Raw genomic sequence first — 10449 nt, forward strand, 5'->3', positions numbered from 1 at the left:
CCCAGCTCTAGTGACCATCTCTGCTGCCAGCTGCCATGTTGTCCCCTACTAGAGACCCTAACCCTACTGAACTGTAAACACAAATAAACCATTTCTTCTCCATTTGCCTTGGGCATGTGTTTTAGCAGAGCATAGAAAAGTAACTAAGACAAGAACCGAATACTGTGTTCTTAGATGGAAAGCCCTTAATATCATGAAATATTAACCCTCTCTAAATAAATAAACCACTGAAAAAGCAATTCTGTGGCTACTGGATTAAAAGAAAGGAAAACAAAAGGGCATGATAGAGTTAGCCTAAAGTCCCCAAAGAAGACAGAGCGACACACGTAAGGGAGACACGGGACAGCCTCACCCCAGCAAAGGAGGGATGGGTCCCATCTATCATGTGGATTTGATGCTTTTACATACATAAATATAATATATTCTTTTTTGGGTCTTTTTTGTTTTGTGCACCAACCTGTTTTTAAAGTAGTGATCCTCTTGCCTCAGTATCTGGAGTGCTAGAATTACAAGCATGTGCCAACTATGCCCTGCTAATACAATGTATTTTAAATAAGTAAAGCAATGTAGTAAATAAATATAATAAATGCGTATAAAAGGTCTAAAATTTTTCTAAATGTTTCCCCCAAAGACTCTTTCCCTCCCTCCCTCCTTCCCTCCCTCCCTCCCTCCTTCCCTCCCTCCCTCCCCCCCTCCCTCTCTCTCTCTCTGTGTCCATTTGTATATGATTACATTAGGCAGATTACTGGTTACCTTGGGAACTAGTAAAGTAACTTTCTCCTTCGGTTAGAAGACTAAGCAGCAGAAGGTGATTCTAAGTTCTGAGGGCTGATGAGATGACTCTGTGGGAAAGAGCATCATTTTAGGACAGTGGAGGAGTAATTGGAAGAACATACTCAGCATGCAAGCAGAGACAAGCGGCAAAATGAATCTGAGAGTCAGAGGCAATAGACAGAGAGCTCTGAATGGCGCTGATGGGTGGGTCCTCATGCAGAGAAGAGCAATAGTTGAAAGACTAGTAGCCAAAACTTTTGTGGAACCAAGCACATTGATTTCTTAAGTCATGAGTGTAGCCATGAGTGTACCGAATATCCTGGGCAGGAGACCCAGGTGACTCTGGTTTCTCTTTTGCTCCATTTCACTGGCTTGTGCTGTCTCTCCATTGATCCTTACACTGTCTGAACGAAAAACTTTTTCTTGTGTTATTTCTCCATGACAACTTTTAACTATCTCTCACGGCCATGGCATTCAAGTCAGAGAGCTGCTTTTTCCTTAGTGGACCTCACCCTGGCTTGCCTTTCTCTTGTCTCTTCCTGACATTTGGGACTGATGATGTTGAGGGAAGAGCTTGAGATGGGAGACCGGGCAAAGCCGAGCAGACATTCCTGCCTGCAGTGATGAGATACAATCACTCACAGCTTGTCCAGTGTGCTGCAGGCCAGATCACAGGGATGGAGGGTACAGCCAAAGTTCTCATGTCCTAAACTTCTAGAAATGATTAGTGCTTTCTTGCTAAATGAAGCCCCCCCTGGAATAACTGTGAATCTGAGGTCATTTTTGGTGACCTTAGAGATCTTAGTCTATAGTAATCTCAATTTATTTCCCCCTTCCGATAGCGGGTAAGCAAGTAACAGATGCCTTTCCTCACTCACAGAAAGAAAAGCCTTGTGTGGAGCCTTGGTAACGTTTTCCGTGGCTTTGTCCTCATCCTTACTTGGCTGTTGTTACTCTTTGCTCAGGAGCCAGCGTTGGGCTAAATTCTATGACTCTCCCTGCTGATGTCTCGGTTGTCTTTCTGCTTCAGTCTGCGGGTGTGCTCAGTGGTATCTGCCGGACACTGTTCCAGAGTTAACATGCCTTCCCCGTGAGAACTCCCCCCACTCACAGATTGACAAAGGAAAAGGCTCCTTAAGAATGCATGCAACTGGCTCTGGCTGACACACAAAAGGGAATCAGCCTCAAACAAAATTTTACCAACTTCTACGGGCTTTGGGCCTGCACAGTCCACATACACTGTTATCCTTAAACCTCCATGAGGTCCCAGTCCCAGGTTACACTTGGAACAATTTAAACAGAGATGGGAGGCTACAAGTTTGTTGATTTGGACAGGTAGGATGTTTACACAACAAAGATACTGCCAGAATTATTATTTTTTACACTATATTGATATATTCTGTAATAATTTCATTGTTCAATGTATAAATATACTTTTCCATTTTTACAACATATAAAGATAACATTTATATTATATTACATATAACATAAATATTTGGAGTGTATATGACACAAATATGTATCAACAATGTGCTGTACATATATCTGCACAGCAAAACATGTAACTGTCTACGTGTAACACCACCATGTAGACCCAGGTAACCACCTCACGTCTAGTTTCTTTGTCCTTGAGATAAGAAGAGACTGTGTGATTCTGATATATGCCATTGTTGTTTGTTTTCTGTACAGTTGCTGCCCAGATACTTCTTGCCCACCTGGCTAAATTGATTCTCCTGACAGGAGCACAGGGAACTTAGTAGCAGACCAGAACTTAATTTAATGATGATTGTCACCCTTCATGGCCCCTCTGGAGATGCCCATTAGAGGCATGTTCTTTGATATGGGGATGGGCCTCATGGCTGGTTCTAAGTCAGGCTTTTTGCCTTTTGTTAAGGGAATGAATGGAGCCTAAGTGGGGGTCAATCTTGATGAACAAGCATCACGTTTTCTCAAATACCCTAACAACAACCCTGAACTTCAGTTGTGACACAAGATTTTCTTTTCTGTAGTTTCTAGCAGACCTGTGCACTGCTTATCTCCCAGTATATCAGAGGCAGCATTCATTAGCTAAGTTCTACTTATGTAATTTAGTATGTCCTAAGAGAGTTTGTTTGTAAAGCCTTTACAGCATCAGTTTTACTTCAAGTTTCTATTGTGTTATTCCTTTTGGTTGGAGCTATTAAGATACAGCTCCAGTTTAAAATTCTGTGTCACAAATGGTTGAAAACAAAATCAGTATCTTTCATAATCAGGGAAATGCAAATCAAAACTTCTTTGAGATTTCATCTTATACCAGGCACAACAGCCAAGATCAATTAAACAAATGACAGCTTGTGCTGACAAGGATGTGGGAGAAGGGGAACACTCATCTCTTATGTAGCTGGTAGGGGTATAAACTTGTACAGCCATTATGGAAATCAATTAGAGGATCTTCAGGAATCTCAGTCTGGGCATAAACCCAAAGTACTGTATACCCTGCAGCAGAGATGCTTGTTCATCCATGATCACTGTTGCTCTATTCTTAATACCCAGGAATTGGAAACATCTTAACTGTTCATCAATAAATGCAAGGCAGTGGTGATGCATGCCTTTAATCCCAGCACTCGGGAGACAGAGGCTGGCAGATCTTTGTGAGTTCGAGGCCAACCTGGTCTACAAGAGCTAGCTTCAGGACTGGCTCCAAAGCTACAGAGAAACCCTGTCTTAAAAAACAAAAACAAAAAAATAATAATTCATCAATAGACAAATGGGTAGTGAGAATGTGGTACATTTACACAATAGACTATTATTCATCAATTTAAAAATTGAAATATTGAAATATGCATGGAAATTACATGGATGGAGCTAGAAAAAAAAGCATCCTGAGTGAGGTATCAGACTTCAAAGACAAATACTGTATGTATTCACTTATATGTGAATGTTAGCTTTTAAGAGCTTGATAGGCATGATAGAATCCATATAATCACACAGGTTAGGTACATAGTAAGGAACCAGGGAGGAGGGAGGGAGGGACCTTCCCAAGAATGGGAAATAGAATATATAGTTATGGAGAGAAGGAAGGGAGACTGGAATAGAAGGACTAATCAGACAAGGGAGGAGGAGAGGGGGCAAGGGAGGGAATATGGGGAGGGACAAAGAACACTAAAGGCCATTTGAGGGATCGTGTGGAAACCTAGTACTGTAGAAGCTTCTTACGTTATGTACATTTCTTAAGAACTCTAAGTGGAGTCAGCAAATGGGGGAGACAAAGCCTAAGTGGTCATCATTTGCCACCAAGAGAAACTTCCAGTGCCAGGAATAGGTTACATTTAATTGAGTTTTTTGACACTTAAAAGGATTTCATAGACTCATACAAACATCTCAGGCTATTACCAAGGCTTATGGCAAGGCCCTAGTGTGGAAGACCACACATATGTGTCTTGTTGAACACGGAGAAATCGAGCTGGTGCCTACCTAGAGCCTTCGCCCCCTACTGACTAGTGTTCAGAGTACTAAAAGGTACTCTGCATGCTACCAGAGAAGAAAGATAAACACCAACCCACTTTCTCCACCTCACTTAAGACTTGTGCCCCCTCCCATTGGGAACCTTTTGACTCTGCCAGGGGGCCCAGAGAAACCACACAAACACACACACACACACACACACACACACACACACACACAACCCACCACCACCTCCACCATCACCACCACCACCACCACCACCACCTACAACAACAACAAAAACAACAACAAAACAACAAACAAACAAATCCCTCCACTTGTACCCTTTCAGGAGCAGGAGCCCTTGCTTGGTTTGTGGCTTGACTCCTATTCACACTCAGCATTGGTTCCGTGTGATGAGGAGCGACTGGGCCCCTTCTCCAGCCCCTCCTGCCATCTAAGTGGAGTGCACACAGGGAGGGGAAATAGTTCCCCCAGGTGAGCATTCCCTCTGTTCCCTGATTGCTCTAAGCAGCCCAGGGAAGGAAGAAAGTTCCCATAGACTAAGCCCAGAGGAAAAGAGAAATGTCCACTCCTTTCTCTTCCATGATTTATGTCACTTTTAAACCAATAATCCATATATAATTGGAAAAGCCCACCATTCTCTTAAAAAACGAAAGGAATGAACATTCAACACAAATTTGAGACGACAGTTTCCCTGATTTGAGATGAACTTTCTTCTCACTAAAAATTTAAGGTTGTGATTGCTTGGGAATTACAGTGAAAGGAAGGAAGGAAGGAAGGAAGGAAGGAAGGAAGGAAGGAAGGAAGGAAGGAAAGTACAGTCAGTCAGTCACACACACACACTGAACCCCTCTGTACTTCTGTGCCCATTAGGGAATGGTGAGCTGTCTGGATCCCCACTCTTACCCTAAATAGTTCACTGCAGTCATTGATAAATGAACTGTGGTGGAATGTCACTAAGAGCCCTGAAGGTCACTGAATGATCCGCACAGAAGAAATCTGAATCACACCACAAAACGCTGAGAGCTGATTTGACAAGGAATCACATGGGATGATGAAACATGAATCTAATGAGGTTGATTATTTGCTGAATTAAAAGAAATTGATAGAACTGAATAGTTAATAAGATCCAAGGCTCTTTTCAGGTAACATTTAAAACCACCAAGGGGCCTAGGAATATATTATAACTTAGTTGGTGGAATGCCTGCCTAGTGTGTGTGAAGCCCCCACATCCTCATAAATTGGATGTGGTGGTGCCTCCTTTCTTTCTAGCACTCAAGAGCCAGATGCAAAAGAATCAAAAGCCATCATCTGCTACACAGTGAGTTTGTCATCAGCATGAACTACATGAGAGCTTGTCTCTACAAACTAAAGTCTATTAACCAGTCAATAAAATCATAGCTGTGTGTGGTAGCTCATACCTGCAATCTCAGCACTCAGTACTTGGGAGGCTGAGGCTGGAGGCCTTCCATCAGTTTGCAGTGAACTCCAGGACAGCCTGGGATACAGTCAGACCTTAGGTAAAAGAAAAAAAATTTTTGATTTGAATATAAATTAATATTATTGCCAAGTGTATCATACATGCCTTTACTCCTAGCACCCAGGAGGCAGAGTCAGGCCACTCGAGTTCTGTGAGTTCACAGTTGACCTGGTCTATTTATAGTTCTAGACTACACCATGAGACCCTGTCTTGAACAAAAATGAAAAGCAACAACAATGAAAAACACAAAAATATTGTTGGCTTAAATTATCTAAAATAATCACCAAGAACAAGATGAATTTTACATTTATTTGATCTTGGTCCAAGAAGTATATTTTATTAAAGGAAAAGTTGCATGACCAGAGTCACCAAAAATGCAAGCCTGCCATCTACTGGTCAACATGTTAGCTAACAGCAAGGTGAAGCTACACAAGGAGTACTGTGAAGGAAGGATGGAAAAAAAGAGAGAGAAATATGGTTATGGAATTTTCTAGGAAACAGAAAAATATATTCTCAAAAACTCATGCAAAATATATTGCTTATTGTAGAAAAAATGTTATAAAAATGTTTTTTTCCACAGGAGGAATGAAACATGGATACCAACCACCACAATGTGTGTGTGTGTGTGTGTGTGTGTGTGTGCGTGCACACGCACGCGCGTGCAGTAGGCTTAGAATCACTCATAGTTCAACACATTTTGAAGGAGTTATTTTAATATGCTGTATTCTACTTCTTTCTAATGTGTTTGTCTAGCTAGGGTATACCAAATGGTCTTCCACACAACTTGAGTCTTGTGTTCTGTCAGGGAAAAAAACAAAACAATAGCAACATCAAGAACAAGGATTAAGTTGATGTTATTTTCAGTTTTTGTTCTTTTATTGATAAAAAAGACACTGCCATTAGTTCATCTCTCACACAAGAGTTCGATGCATATTGAAAACAACAATGTAAGACTCCAACTTCTGACCCATAAAAGGCAGTCGTTCTCAAAATGTGTGTCAATACTCCTTTTGCAAGCCACTGTCTCCAAAAATATTTACATTGTGATTCATAACCATAGCAAAATCACAGATATGAAGTCGCAACAAAAAATTTATAATTGGGTGTCACTACAACATGAGGAACCGTATTAAAGGGCTGCAGCATTGGGAAGGTTGAGAACCGATGTACAAAAGGGAAGGAGAAGAAAAGATATAACCATCACTATTATTTTGCTTTCATCTCACTGAAACTGGCCATGTATGGTATTTTTATCCTTTCCATCAATCAAATCAGAGCACATTTATTGAAAGCTCATTAAAAGCATTGGAACAGCAATGAAGAAAAACATCCACGTTTTTGCCTTATGGGATTTATGCATTTTCTGGGCTACTTACACCATGGGGACTTTACCTCTTCCCTTGATTAATTCTGGCAGGCAGAAACAAAGCAGTATTTTCATAAACTTGGAAAAAGGGCTTCAGAGTATCCCAGAAGGAAGCCTTGGGGAAGGTGAAGACATGGGAACCACTGGTTGCATTGTAAAAGGATACAACTCCAGCCTCATAGTCTAGAAAAACTCCCATGAGCTGTGGCTTCTCACGCAGGTGAAGGGGAGTAGGGGTGCAAGTGAGGGCTGCAAGCCCATCCTCTTCACACATCCTGATGGTCCAGAATCCGAACTCAGGCTCCTTCTTCATGTCAAAGCCCCTTAACACATCCTCTACACAGATTCCCACATCCCAAGAGGTTGCATTCTCAACAGACACTTCAAAGTAATATCTTCCTAAAATAAATTCCTTACAGCCCAGGACACAGGGCAAAACAGAAAATCTCTTGGTAGAAGCCTCAAGATTCTTGTGGGATTGTCTGTAAGTCATCTGTCTTTGACCTTTAGTGCTGGGTCAGGATGGGCTGTGTCGGGTTCCAGAGTCACACTGACTGTAACGCAAACACAATCAGAATTTTGGGATCTAGAAAGACAATACTTTACAAAGAAAACAATCTGTTCAAATCTGGGCATGATTTGAACATTTAAACCCCAGCTATGCAAACTATGTAAAAATAACATCATGCTATTGTGGACAACAATGAGCAGAGTTAAATGAGTTCATGTTTGTCTTGGACGTGGTACATGCCTAATAAGCAGTGGCAACGATACCATCAACCCCGGCATCTTGGCTCATTCAGAGATGCCAGAGATTAGAACTGTTTGGAGTCACTCTCGTTCTGTTCTGCTCCGAACCTTCCTGAATTCAGAACTTTTAGAATTTCTGACACTGATCATATTGCATAAAAGAGCCCTTCCCCTTTCTGTTCATATTTTATATAAACACTATTTCAAAACAAATAAAACACAAATAAGCAGAAAACACAAGCAAAATAATCACCAACAGAAAAGAGAAACAAACAAACAACTTTCCCAAACTTTTATTGACAAAAGATTGTGGATTCTGTAATGAGGGACAAGGAGCTATAGGATGTAGCAAGCACTGAGGAACAGAATGGAGCAGGAAGCTTATTCACTGAGATCAGTAGCACTTCATTTTTGTCTTGTATCTCACATGTTCATTCATTGTCTGAGAAGAGTCCTTGTCTTAGTTTGAGTTTTTATTGCTGTGGACAGACTCCATGACCATGGCAACTCTTAAAAATAAAAACATTTCATTGGGATAGCTCGTCTACAGGTTCTGAGGTTCAGTCCATTGTCATCATGGTGGGGATCATGACAACATGCAGGCAGACATGATGCTGGAGAAATAGCTTAAAGTCCTACAGCTTGCAGGCAGCAGGAGTCACCGGACAGTATCCTGAGAATAGGAAACCTCAACACCCACCTCCACAGTGACACACTTCCTCCAACAAGGCCTCACTTTCTAATAGTGCCACTCTGGGAGCCATGTTCTTTCAGACCACTACAGTCCCTGAAATTATTTCCAGCAGACTACATACTGCTCAACCACTGTGGTGTTTTGAGTGATAACAGCCCCCATCAATCCGTATGATAGAGTGCTTGGTCCCCAGTTGGTGGACTCTTTAGTAAGGATTATACGGGGTGACCTACTTGGAGGACCTGTGCCACTGAGGATGGGCTTTGAGGTCTCAAAAGATTCTAGCCCTTCCCAGTTCCCCTCTTTCTACTGACTATTTTAGAAGTTTCTTTCTTTCTTTCTTTCTTTCTTTCTTTCTTTCTTTCTTTCTTTCTTTCTTTCTTGTCTCACTGTAATTCCCAAGCAACCACATCCTTAAAATTTTAGTGAGAAGAAAGTTCATCTCAAATCAAGAAAACTGTCATCTCAAATTTGTGTTGAATGTTCATTCCTTTCATTTTTTAAGAGAATGGTGGGCTTTTCCAATTATATGTGGATTATTGATTTAAAGGTGACGTAAATCATGGAAGAGAAAGGAATGGAGATTACTCTTTCCCTCTGGACTTAGTCCATGGGAACTTTCCTTCTTCCCAGGGCTATTAGAGCAAGCAGGGAGCACTTTAATCCCCTCCCTCCTCAGCCTTCCTTCTCCAATATTACATGTGTGCTGCAGGATAGGACTTTTCTTTTTGCCCTCAACTTTTCTTCATTATGCTTTGAATAAGGGAAATGGCCATTCTTTTTTATAATAATGATTATCATTGTGTATGATGTGTGCATATGACTTCCACAGCACATGTGGAGTTCAGAGGACAACTTTTGTTTCTTTCTTTTTGCCTGTACATAGATTCCAGGGATCAAACTTGGATCATCATATTTGCATGGCAAGAGCTTTTCCTAGGCAACCATCTCATGGACCCAAAATGTGCACTCTCCGAGAGACACCCGAGTGATACAAATGTCTTTGGTTTCAGAAGAATATTCAAATGTCTTTGCATAAAATGGCACACCAGATTATATAGGCAACATGTTCCTGGCCTATCGGTTCATATCACCTTTGTCAAATGTCTCAGTCAATCCACACATGGTGCTGAAACCCCACTGGTATTCACTCCCATTTGGTGCCAATTCCTAATTGTTTGCTTTTGGGAGAGACAATGGAGACACAGCCTGACTCACTCAGCAGACTGGCCTGGAATTCCGTTTGCAAATCAAACTGGTTTCAGACTCAGAAATCTGCCTGCCTGTCTCCCAAGTGTTGGGATTAAAAAGCCAGGTGTCACACACCTGGATAATTCCTAAATTACTGTTTGCCATCCCTGTCAGTCTCTGAGTCAGTGTGCTGCAGCTGGGTTGCATCTGAAACCATTTACATCCTTCAATGATGTCTGAAGGAGTTTTAAGGACCTCAGTTCAGCTTTAACCTCTCCACATTTCCCCATTCCACTCCCTTTGTATTCACTGCAGTTCTCTGGGAATGACCAGTCTGGACCCACCCAAGAGAAGGTGAGGCCATGCCTACTAGATCATTTTATAACTTCTGTAAGGAGAATCTTAAAACTGAAAGATCTAAGGCTAAATATAGGTATGTATACAAAAAGATAAAATACACCTTTTATCCTGGCTCTGTCCCTCCCCAAAACACCTTGTATAAGCCAAGGTTTTGAAGTTTATTATATTGCATTTAAATTAAAGATAGTCACACATATTATTGCTTCAAGGGACATTTAATATTTCCTGTATACTATTCTGGGACCTGGAGATGCAACTGAGATCAAAAGAGACAAAACCCCCAGGATTTCTTATAACAAACTGTGATAAGACAATAAGATAGTTATGTTAGGTGGCAAATATATATAGTAAATGTACAACTTTAAATAAGCAGCTAAGAGATGCCTT

Source organism: Microtus oregoni, unplaced genomic scaffold (genome assembly GCF_018167655.1).
Source record: "Microtus oregoni isolate MIOR12 unplaced genomic scaffold, Mior012 000042F_ref0000377, whole genome shotgun sequence".
In the NCBI taxonomy this organism is placed as follows: domain Eukaryota; kingdom Metazoa; phylum Chordata; class Mammalia; order Rodentia; family Cricetidae; genus Microtus; species Microtus oregoni.